Source organism: Lactuca sativa, chromosome 8 (assembly GCF_002870075.4).
Source record: "Lactuca sativa cultivar Salinas chromosome 8, Lsat_Salinas_v11, whole genome shotgun sequence".
Taxonomy (NCBI): Eukaryota; Viridiplantae; Streptophyta; class Magnoliopsida; order Asterales; family Asteraceae; genus Lactuca; species Lactuca sativa.
The window spans coordinates 168,012,648-168,025,734 of record NC_056630.2 but is presented as its reverse complement, the minus strand read 5'-3'; positions in this window follow the sequence as shown (position 1 = coordinate 168,025,734).

Sequence of the window (13,087 nt, the reverse complement as noted above, 5' to 3'; positions counted from 1 at the left end):
TATGCATTGGGACGAGATATCCTACGCACGATCTAGAGTTGGGAGCGGTGGTATTCGCTCTTAAAATTTGGAGGCATTACCTATAAGGGGTCCGTTGTACCATATACACGGATCACAAGAGTTTGAGGCACATCATGGATCAGCCGACCCTGAATATGAGGTAGCGCATGTGGCTGGATGTAGTCAAGGACTACGACTGCGAGATCCTTTACCATCCCGGTAAAGCGAATGCGGTGGCAGACGCTTTGATTCGCAAGTCAGTGGGGTCTTCCTGTTGGGTTTTGAGCATTCTAACACTCCTAAGTGTACATGCAACCCTAAATACCTTGGATCTATGTTTTCTCTATTATACATACAAATATGAACATCCAAGGTATTATCCTAATCTAGCATACAAAACAATGAATATAACAAGATAGAATACATAACTCTTTCATGTAGAAAGTCTTCATGAAGCTTGAGTGCCAAGTGCCTCAAGTGTGACACCTCAAATGGTTCACACAACACCAAATACACTTGGAATAACTTGAGAGAATTCTACACTTCATGAAATCGGCTAGCCCTTTCTTTTACACTCACTAGTGGCTGATTTTGGTGAATAATATGATGCTTATATAGTGTGTTACAATTAGGGTTACACCATGTAAACCCTAATTGTCATGACCTTTCATTTCCATGACCCATGGGTTATGTAACCTCCATGGAGCATCCTATGGGTTTAACCCAACTTGATTATCCATGGAGCTTTGGCCCACTATATAAGTTATGGATGATTTGCACAAGCAACCCATTAATTAGTCTTCTTTTGATCACTTAGTTAATCCTAGATTAATTCTTGATCAATACTAATTAAATACTATTATTCTTATTATTAATATACTATAACTTATAATATATTAATAACCATAAGTGTCTTATTTCTCTCATTTAGTCTATCCAAGTGCATGATGCCATGCAACCCAAATGGACCATGTCGGGTCGGGTCAAGTCTTACGAATTATAGTTATGGACTTAGACATTAATCCAACAATCTCCCACTTGGATAAGTCTAAAACTATTATTACGTATGACTTCAAGAACCGACTGGCAATCGTAGCTCTCAAAAGCTTCTGTCGAACTCTGACCTTTATCAATGACTTGTCCATTAGATAAGGGATCATATATTCCTCCATTCTAGATATCATATGGACTGAGACATGGATTATAATCATTCTCTTTGTCCATTTGTTGTTTCACGATTTCCGATTTATGATGACTGACTAATTGAACAAATCAAATCAGTCCTGGCTCGGCCGAGCACTTCCATTTGTCATCATCAAATCATCGAGGGGCCCACAGATATCGCTTTTATCTCGAAGGTAAAAGGAATGGATAAACTTCGACTCATATGGCTTGTTCTAATACTTGTTGAATCATACACAAAGGCACGTTTTATAACATCGAGTTACCAATGCGTTTTCGTGCAATCAATGTACAACCAACTCATAGTAACAACTCATATCTCTAGTTTTGAAGAATATAAGATATTATCGTCTCATGATCACTCGTGATAAAATCCATGAAATGATTCCAATGAGCGCGGGTTGAATCCAATACTCAGAACTTATGAGCACTCATGAGTGTTGTAGCCCTTTGTCCAATATCTTAGACCTCTACAAGCCAACCCATGACAGTCTTGATTCATATCTACTTCCAACATATGACCGACTGTGGATGGTTTGAATAACTTAGTCATTCCGGAAGAATAACCTAGTTTATTCTGGAAGTCAAAACATGCAAAATGAAACACAAGAATAATTGAATTCAATATGGTATCAAAACCTATGAACATAAATAAAACACCTATTATTTATCACCATATGATTACACATTATTCAATGTATACTGTTTCAGCTATCAATTTTATTCTTGAATTTAAAACAATAGTTGTCCCATGCTCCAAGCATGTACACTATGTTTTCTAAACACTAGTCATGCCATACACCAAGTATGCATATTATGTTTGTCTATGATCTTCACTTTGTGAATTAGATCAATTGAACATAACTCCAATGATCCTCTTTCACAGTCCCAAATCCTTACTGCAAATGCAAGAATTCCAAATTCATGCCATTTACTAAAATTTGTTAGATTCTAAACTTATATGCATTGATCCTCTTGTAATGATTATGCACAAAGTCAGAAAGACTTGACAACAACCATTACAGAGCATTCCAAAGGAGATCAGCTCCTTGGAAACATCCTTCTTGCATTAAGTTTCCTAATCTTACACAGATTAAATAATTTCGAACTTTGAAACATTTCCTGATTCCATTTTCACTATCACTTCTGAACAAGAGTTGCCTCCTTACAGATTATGTCAATATGGTCCTTCTAGAATTATCACAATACTTCCAACTGTCCTCGAGCACCCAATCTTTGGTAAACCTTAGATTGTCCTCGACAATTGATTAATCCTTTTAGTCATATCCTAGACCTTTTCCCTTCTTAATGCCCCAGGCATTTGGAAAATTTTAGAAAGGATAAATATAGCACATGTAATCGATCCTATATCCGAAGCATATGGGACACGATTCATGATGTCTCACATAAGGACTAAACCAGTCTTTTGCTATAACATTTCCAATTCTATTTGCCAAGTTCTCATAATTCAGATTATGAAAAGGGATGGCGTAATCATAATTGAATTTTAGAACGCAAATAATGGACCCATATACAGAATTTCCTTATGTTGAGCCATTCCAACATGAAATTCATATATATATATATATATATATATATATATATATATATATATATATATATGTATGTATGTATATATATATATATATATGTATATCATTGACTAAATACGATTAAAACCTCAATTTAAGCTTTTAGATTTGAGATGAAGTATAATTTCCTCTCCCTTAATTATAGCAAAACAACTCTTTCCCAGTTCAAACTTTTGTTTTCTATAATTAACATTGCTAACTTGCAACCTTTATCATAATTATCATGCTCCCACTAACATGATGATTATTAGCATAACGCTTATGCTCCCACTGGCTTTGACATGTACTCAGAAATCAGCTCGACTTCTAGAAATCAATACTTTATTGACTTTCTTACCAAAGTTCAGATTTCTAATACTAGATTGCTTTGATAAAACTTTATCAAAATCATACACCTCTTCTAGATAGCTCACAGGAGTGTCTAAACAATTTTAAAACTATGAAAAGCGATGACGTAATCATAGTCTTGATTGTTTAGACCTTTGCCACTTCTCACAAGTCCATGTTAGTGTGCCGGTAAACCACACACGCTCCACTAACGACTTTGAGAATGCAAATATCACAATTGCTATCTAGCTAAAATCTACTTAGTGAAAGTGTTTCCTCACCATTATTTTCATGAATCGGAGAGAAACCTTATGACACTTAGATTTAATGGTGTATGTGTTCTTATCCATGTGAATTGTCAAAACCATAGTCACAGGACAAGGATAATGAAAAATCCAAACTCATATGGACTGAACTCAATCTAATTTCTTGCCATCTGGCAGCGCAAGGGCCTGCCATTGCTTCCAAGTTGTTATGCACCCACTTGAGAACTCTAAGAACTCATATGCAAAGCCAACTTTAACTGGAATGGGCACAGAATATGTCAACACGATAGGTTATAAACCTCAAGTCGTGTGCTAGTGAAGAACTTTAGGTTTTATTCTTGATTAGTTCTTGAGACTTTCAAGACCTTTAAGACTCCCACTGTCCTCTTGACATATAAGACTTTCTTGTCAGTTATTCAAGAGATAGTGTGGATTCTAATCAAGACAAACACTTCACAAAATTGGCCTAAGTTGGTCTTTGTTTTATCCAAAACATCACAACTTACCAATTTCAAATATACAAGAGTGGAAAACTTTTAATCTTACATTTGACAAGTGTTTTAAACCTTCTTTAAGACATGTCACTCAAGTTACAATCCTGGAGTATGACTCTAAGAATTGTTTTTGGAACGAAGTATGAATCATCTTCTTGATTTAACCACTTCAACAATTCATAGCTCCTCTTCTTAGCTATAAGAAGGCACTTAGAGGATGAATTGTGATAAGGTCTCTAAATCATTAAGATGATCATAAAAACTGATACTAAAGTACTCTCCCATCTTTTCAGATTTGAGAAACTTTTATCCTTCTACCTAATTTGATTCTTCTTATTCGCTCTGCCTTACATTAGGACCTTTTCCAATGTCTCAGAATTACACTTAAGCTTGTAAGTATAACCATATTTACTGAGCTTTAGTAAATTATGACGAATAATCTTATCGATCTTTTGTGGTGGACTTGACCAGTGCACAAGAATGTGTACTCGATCCCTTAGTCCTTCACTTGACTCACACATCCATGTGAACAAGTAATTAGTCTTAATTTTCCTATACTTGAAAGTTCTCATTCATCATGCTATACGACTTGCATGATTCCAAGTTCTGGTCCAATTGAAACTTGGGTGATGAGAATCTTTCCTTATTTGGTAAATTTAGACATTACCACAAATGAAAGAATCAATTTCATATTTCCACTCTTGCTATTAATGGAATCATATAAGCAACAATTTTTCCTCAAATGCCATTGTAAGGATATTTTAAAATAAATAAAATCATCATATTTCCTTTTATTTTAAAAACTTTGCGGAAAAACTATCCTTACAATCCATATGAAAACTTGTTGTTATCTATTCCTAAGCAATAGCTCATATCTCCTAAGAAGTAGCTCAAGAATCCGATCTTCAAACTATGCGATAGAAATCCATCTACGCGATCAGATTCAGCATATTCTTTCTTTAAGTTTCTTTACTTTTCTTTGATTCTTAAAACATCAACATGTGACCCAGTCACATCATATATATAAAGAATCTCAGAATAGAAACTTAGCAGAGTTAGATAGTGGACTTTACCTGAAGTAGAGTCAAACTTATTGACTTTAACACCCTTAGGTAAATTGGCAGCTTCGCAACTAATGCCCCTTCCTTTGGCAATATAAACATATGGACCCTTTGGTAATGGTACACGGGACTATCACAGACTTAGCTTTTCTCTTTACCATTTGGTCAACCGAGTTGACTATGGCCGATCCCTTTCCATTGGGAAGAGAGAGCTTTACTGGATATCCAATGTCACCATTGTCAATGTCCATAAGGTTTTAGGAAGATGATCTTAGATAAGATCATTAAGGGTCTTGTCACAGTCTGTTTCATAGGAGTTCCAAAGAAACTCACTATGTGACTTAGAAAGTGATTGAGCCACCAACTTTCTCAAGACTTTGACACCCAACTCTCCCGGCTTGTCAATATGTAACTACATCTCCAAGATGTGATCACACCTAGACCTTGCCTTGCCAATAGGGCTTGAGTGACCTTGAACTTGTGGGTTAGGGAGAATAATTGGAGGAGGTGAAAGAAGTATGATTTCCATGGGACATCATCTTCATTTAGGAAAGCTTGTTTCAAGAGATTTGGGAAGATCATAGATTTCTAAACCAGACATCTTTTGGGAGATATTCAAGATAGTTGATCTAAAGTCCTTAATATGACACCCAATATGAAATATTAAGACTAGGACCCAAAACTATTTTATAACTTAGAAGATGGATGCCGTAATCCAAGCTATAAAATATTTGAAGGTAGGTGAATGACGATTCACCAACTTCCACCAAGATAAACGAAATGTATTATTAGGTTTTAATTGGTTTTGAAACTCCTAGATCTTTGAGATTCATTGAACTTTTCAATGGCATGTTTCAATCTCGAGTGTGCCCTTCAGGTTTTGTGACTAGGATGCCGAGGATCACAAAACAAGGTGTGAATAACCATGCAAATTACTTGGTACCCTTAAGTGTTTACCCCTCAATCGATGTTCCGGTTAACCACACACGCTCCATCGATACTATGATAAACATTAAGTTACCCTTTGCCTACCTTGTTAACTACGAGTTAGTGTGCCGGTTAACCACACACGCTCCACTAACCGACTTAAACAAAGTGCAAAGTGTGATTTCATGGATTAGCACCTTATTCACATTTTCCTAAGTAACTAAGATTGGGTATTATTAAGAGTTTATTTACTTAGTGTTTATCATTAATACTTTTAATGAAGGGAGAATTATAGTCCTTGTCCTACCCGTTCGGCTAACGACCCTCCACCGGTCAAGGAAGCGGTGGGTGAGAGTGGACACCCATTAAACTGCCATTTTGTGACAACCCGATATTTCAACTCTATGTAATGACCTGAAAAGTCAATTATTGTAACCACTTTTGTGATAATGAAATTAACTTCGAAAATAAAATGTCCAAAAAGTTTCTATTTAATTACCTACTATGATAGATGCCTTTAAACCGTGATCGTACGTAAAAAGAACGCCCAAATCCAACTTTGTATATTGAAGTTATGATTTTTCCAAGTTCGGCTTAGCAGCAGACAGCTAAAAACTCGAATCGGAGATCGAGCGACTTTTGGCCGGAATGACCTAAACGAGAATCGAAGGTCTCGACAATGGTAATTCAGCGGTAGAAAGTCTGGCAAAAACCGACATCAGAGAAAGAAGTTATGAATTTCTAAAGAAATTCCTTAAACACGACCCTTTTAAAAATAAATAATAAAAATAATTTCGGAATTTGCCGACGGAATCTAAACGAAAGTTGTAGATCTTAGTCTCACCTACGCGTAGATATAAAGAACGTCGAAAATGGAGTTCGTATGAAGTAGATATGAATTTTAGAAGTTTATTAATGAAAATAAATATAAATTTAATTATAAACTCTTGGTAATATCCGAAGAGGAGTCAGCAGATAGGACCGAGGTACGCCCTGTGTACCCTCGTACGCCTCGCGTACTCAAATCAAGGGCCCCGGTTCGTCCACGTCGCCCCCTATGCGAGCTACGCCCCGTCCCATCCGAACTTCGGGGCAGTCGAGGACTCGGTCATGCATGACGCATGGGTACGCCCCGCGTACGCCCGTACGCCCCGCGTACCGAGGCCTCTCAGCCCCTATAAAAGGGATGCGAGGGTTCCGGGAAAACTTGCTCATTTCCTCTCGTTTCTCTTGCGTTTTCCCTCGTTTTCCGTGCCCGTGATAACCCGAAGCCCTGGTCTTTTTGCCCAAGTCCCGAAGATCGTTTTTACTCCCGAGAATCCCGAGAAAAATCCGTTTCCCGAGACGAAATTCTGCCCGGTTTCCATCTCGCTTTCTTCAAACCTTCAGGTGAGTTCATACCCCTACAACCACACTTTAAATGCTTTTTAAACACTTTTAAGGGGGGGGGGGGGAAATACAAGTAAACACACGACTAAAATCGTGTGAAACATCGATCTTTTGCTATACGTTTCATACTGTTGTTTTAACTATCTTATGAAGTCATCATCATGCAAAACACCTCACAACACAGCTTTACCCTCTTGGGATACAATATGTTTTATAAATAGAAATAATGTTTTATTTATACGTTTACATACAAATACATCATATCAAGGGTAACATTCTTTAATAAAATCATTTTATGCATTCAAAGAACTTATGATTTATGCTTTATCAAACATTGTGAAAAAGGATAAACTTTGCATACAAAACTACTACTTTAATACAAACTTAGTTGAGAATCCGTGAGACGTGTATATCTTCAAATAATACCTTTTTGCTAAAAGGTACCACTACAAGTCCTGTCTATAACCAGAGTCTCCCGTTCGGAGAACGTGTCAAATGTGTATAGATCTATACGGGAAGTCATGATCCCGCGCCCTGACTGTTAGCTACAGTCCGTCCTTTGGGGTGACAGTTTGTCATAACGCTACGACGCCTGAAGAACGTCGCTACAGGCATATTATCTTTAGTATGGATATAAAACTCATCGGATATACAATTATTATAGTACTTCTGATTGATGAATGAGTAGCTATTAAAACTATTCTTCATTTAGCAAACTGAAATGTTCTAATAGGTTTTATTATATAAATCTATGCTTCAACCTTCTAAAGCATGTCATTTGCTTTCGGTTTTTAGTCTGGGACATTAGGCTAACTATTACTTTAGGAAAATATGGGATTTTCCTGTATACAAAACAAACAACTAATAGGAAAAATAAGGGATTTTCTTGATTCAACTATCTACATTATTCAATACAAATATTCTCATGCATTTCACACTTTTATAAGAAAATAAGGGATTTTCTTGGAAAACATACTCCCAATTTGGAATGGCATACAAATTTTCTAAACCACTTATGAACTCACCAACTTAATTGTTGACACTTTCTCTTTGAAATAACTTGTATTCTCAGGGAACCGCTAAGCAGGTTTGGAAATCAACTTTTGGGGATTAACGCGCTGGCGTTAATTACTTCTTTTGAAAGATGTTTATGTATTTATCTTTTGAACATGTAATGAATACAATTATGTAAACATTTTTAAAACCTTTATATATGTATGGTGGTGTGTACTTTCCTTTCTATGAACTGTTATGATATTGAATATGACGTCCTCCGCCCCCGAACGTTTCCGCCGTTCTGGTTTGGGGGTGTGACAGATTGGTATTAGAGCATTGTTTATAGTGAATTAAGTATATCAAAACCATTTTTGGTATACAACTATAAACTAAACTGGGCCCACTCCTGTATGGGGGAGTCACCTCCACCATTGGAGCCAACAACAAAACCTACGCCCTCCCTACGGCATGTGCCGTGACTTCTACGCTTTCCGCGACGGAGGTTCAACTAATCGGGCACTGCCAGTAATGGTGGGCAAGCTAGCCAATCAGTCCTACCAATTCGGAGTTCAATCTGGCCGGATTCGGGATGTCAACGTAGAAGTACAGGTTCACACTTCTGACATCCGTAGGCTGGATAGAATTCAGGACAATGCCCAACTCCAAACCGAGGCATTCCAAGCACAAATGATTGCAGCCCTAGCCGAATTAAGGGAACAACAAGCCGCTTTTGATAGGCGTCTAATGGAATCGAAGCAATCGGATGCGGAGTCAAGCTCCAAGCGCAACCTACGTCGCAAGTAGTGCTTGCCAAAATTCCGAATTTTGTTATAAATTAGGACTTCGGATAAGAGTATTATTTTCTTTAAACTTTCTGTAATTGGAGACCTTTAGAAAGGTCAAAAAATTTTGTCTAAACTCGGATGTAACACAACTATATGTTTAATATATATAGGACATATCTCTTTTGTGTGATAAGTATGTGCAGTTCATTCAATTCATAAATATATCTATTCAAACTCCATTTGTAAATCAAACTCAAGACCCTGTGTTGATCAAACCAAGTTCTTGAACTATTAAAGAAAGTTAACTCAATATCATTCAACTCTCAACCACCAAAACTTATAATCTGTCATTTTCTTTTGGCAGCGCGATGCCCCCTCGTCCAAACCAAGGCAAGTTTTGAAACTATTCAAAACTAATTAATTCCATAACTTATGTGTTTAAAGTAGTTTTAATCCAAAAACTCTTCAAGTTCCATAACTTGAGGACAAGTAATGGAAGACTTTAAACTAATAAAAGAATTAACTTTTCTTTATTTTATAACTTATGGAATTAATTAAGGTTACACTTTTTTTTATTTATTTATTATTTAATGAAGAGACTCTTGGTCCTCCATAACTTGAGGACAAGTTATGGAGTCATAAAATCATTTAATTAGAACTAGACTTTTCATTTTGTAACCTTTGCCAACTTTTATGAGTTTTATGAAACTTAAATGTGACTTTTCATATAACTTGAGGACAAGTTACAAAAACACATTTTAGAATCAACTCTTAGATTAATTTGGATTGAAAACAACTATTTCACTCAACTTTTCTATTAATCTAAGCAACTCATAAGAACAAGATAATTCAAATCAAACTTTTTCATGTAATTAGTCTAAACCTTAAACTAATACAAAACATGAATCTGTTGACAATTATCTTTGAAATTGGATTAGCATGAACATTACCACATCAAAAACAAGTTTATAAGTCCAAAAGCATCTTAGGGTAATGTTGCTAGTCCAATTCCAGCCAAAAAAGTCGAATGTATGCTGTCTGGGGTTCCAACTCGTCGAGTGCACGAACCAACTCGGCGTGTTGGATGCATTTTGCCTTGGACATGGCGAGTCCATTCATGGATTCGGCGAGTCTGCTGGGCAGACAGCATCAAAACTCGATTTTTTAGCTACTTTTGCAGGTATAATAAGAAAACAAGCCTAGGCTCTGATACCACTGTTTGGTTTTGAGCATTCTAACACTCCTAAGTGTACATGCAACCCTAAATACCTTGGATCTATGTTTTCTCTATTATACATACAAATATGAACATCCAAGGTATTATCCTAATCTAGCATACAAAACAATGAATATAACAAGATAGAATACATACCTCTTTCATGTAGAAAGTCTTCATGAAGCTTGAGTGCCAAGTGCCTCAAGTGTGACACCTCAAATGGTTCACACAACACCAAATACACTTGGAATAACTTGAGAGAATTCTACACTTCATGAAATCGGCTGACCCTTTCTTTTACACTCACTAGTGGCCGATTTTGGTGAATAATATGATGCTTATATAGTGTGTTACAATTAGGGTTACACCATGTAAACCCTAATTGTCATGACCTTTCATTTCCATGACCCATGGGTTATGTAACCTCCATGGAGCATCCATGGAGCATCCTATGGGTTTAACCCAACTTGATTATCCATGGAGCTTTGGCCCACTATATAAGTTATGGATGATTTGCACAATCAACCAATTAATTAGTCTTCTTTTGATCACTTAATTAATCCTAGATTAATTCTTGATCAATACTAATTAAATACTATTATTCTTATTATTAATATACTAGAACTTATAGTATATTAATAACCATAAGTGTCTTATTTCTCTCATTTAGTCTATCCAAGTGCATGATGCCATGCAACCCAAATGGACAATGCCGAGTCGGGTCAAGTTTTACCAATTATAGTTATGGACTTAGACATTAATCCAACACTTCCACCCCAGCTAGATGTATGAGGATAGTCGTGGATTCTCCGATTGTGAGTATGATCAAGGACGCACAGGTTGAGGGTATGAGACCAAAGAATTGGAAGAAAGAAAGGATTAAGGGTGAAAACACCCGGTTTGTGCAAGATAGACGAGGATTGATGACCCGATATGGTCGTGTATCGGTTCCAATATCTGGGGGAGTCAGGCAAACCGTTTTGGAGGAGGCTCATAAGTCTCATTTCTCCATTCACCCAGGGGCCACCAAGATGTACAAAGATCTGAGCTTGATTTATTAGAGGACATGTATGAAGCGATAAATCGCTTGGTATGTTGAGAGGTGCTTGACTTGTAGGATGGTCAAAGCCGAGCATCAAAGACAGCATGGTCTATTACAGCCCTTGGAGATTCCCATATGGAAATGGGAGCAAATATCGATGGATTTCATTAATAAGTTCCCGAGGACGACGTAGGGGTTTGATACTATATGGGTTATTGTTGATCGATTGACCAAGGGTGATCACTTTTTGGCTGTTCGGGAAAGTTCCTCGCCCGAGAAATTGGCCGATGTGTATGTTTGTGGGATCGTTGCTCGGCACAGAGTACTAGTTTCTATTGTTTTCGACTGGGATGTCAGGTTTACTTCCTGTTTCTGGAAGAAGTTCCATGAGGAACTGAGTACGCGGCTGCACTTTAGTACAACGTTTCATCCTCAGACCGACGAGCAGAGTGAGTGAACCATTCTGTGACAACCCGAAATTTCCATTTTGTACGAACATTAACTATTCAATAGAAGCTAGTCCAGTTTCAATGAATTTCAGACTTTTCCGAATAAGTTTGTGTACATTAGGGTTTACGTTTAAGGAGATATCAGGAGAGTGGATGCTCGTGGGTTTGTGAAACTTGAGCATTTCAAAACTTCATAATGTTAGAGTCCAATTCCGGAATAAAATTATTTTCTGCCAAAATATTTCAGGACTATAAATAGATTTCTGAACTAAATTCATTCATTATTCACATTTCCAACTAGAGAAAAGCCATTTTCTCTCTCACGGATCTTCGGGTTTTCATCCCAAATCATGAGTACACTTCTATAGTTGTGTTATAATGTTTGTTTTATGCTTATTAACATAGATTACATGTCAAATATGTGAGATCCGAGAGTTTACCGCCCAAGAACGTTCTTGGGGAGTAAACTCCAAAATGAAGCTTTAAGGCTATCTAGTCCCATTTCCTTGTTAGGTAACTAGCTTAGGATAATATGTATGATCATTTGAGGCTAGAAAACAATCAAGAACACATAGTTTTAGGAGTTTACGGACCAAGAGTTTCTTGGACCATAAACACCATTTTCAAGGGCTTAATGTGCCCTAATCACCCCTAAGGCTTTAGACTTTAACCCTCAATTACTTGTGGCTAAAATGGGGGCTTTAAAACATCAAAATCACCCCTAAAAGGGAGTTTACGGCCAAGAAATGCTCTTGGTCCGTAAACTCCAAGTAAGGGCACCAAAGTGTGCCTAGGGTTCCCCTTAGCCTAAATCAAAAGCCTAGAAATTATCCTACTTGTGCAAGAGACTTGAAATAATTAAAACATCCATCCCATGAGAGTTTACGGCCGTAAACTCTAAGGGATATGCTCTTTAGGCCGTAAACTCCTCAAAGGAGTATTATCTATGCCCTAAACTACCCAAAGGATTAAACCACCAAGCTAGGCTTATTCTAGAAATCATTTAGCACCTTAAAACACCCAAAACCACCAAGATTGGAGTTCACGGCCATAAAATCAAGGGTTTACGACCGTAAACTCCTTGGGTGGGGTTTATTGGGTTGTAAACTCTTATATAAGGTCCTTGGAAGCTTTAAACCCCTTTAGCCTTGTCCCATAACAACTTAGATGCAACCATTAGGACCTATAACACTTATACAAAGTGTTTACATGTTCCTACGTGTCCCAACTTATTTAATTAAGTTATTATTTGGCTAATTAGTTATATATATATATATGCTTATTATATGATAACTAGGCTTGTGCATGTGAACAAGCCTCCGTTTGCCACCTAGAACGGTATCCGACACTATAATCCAACC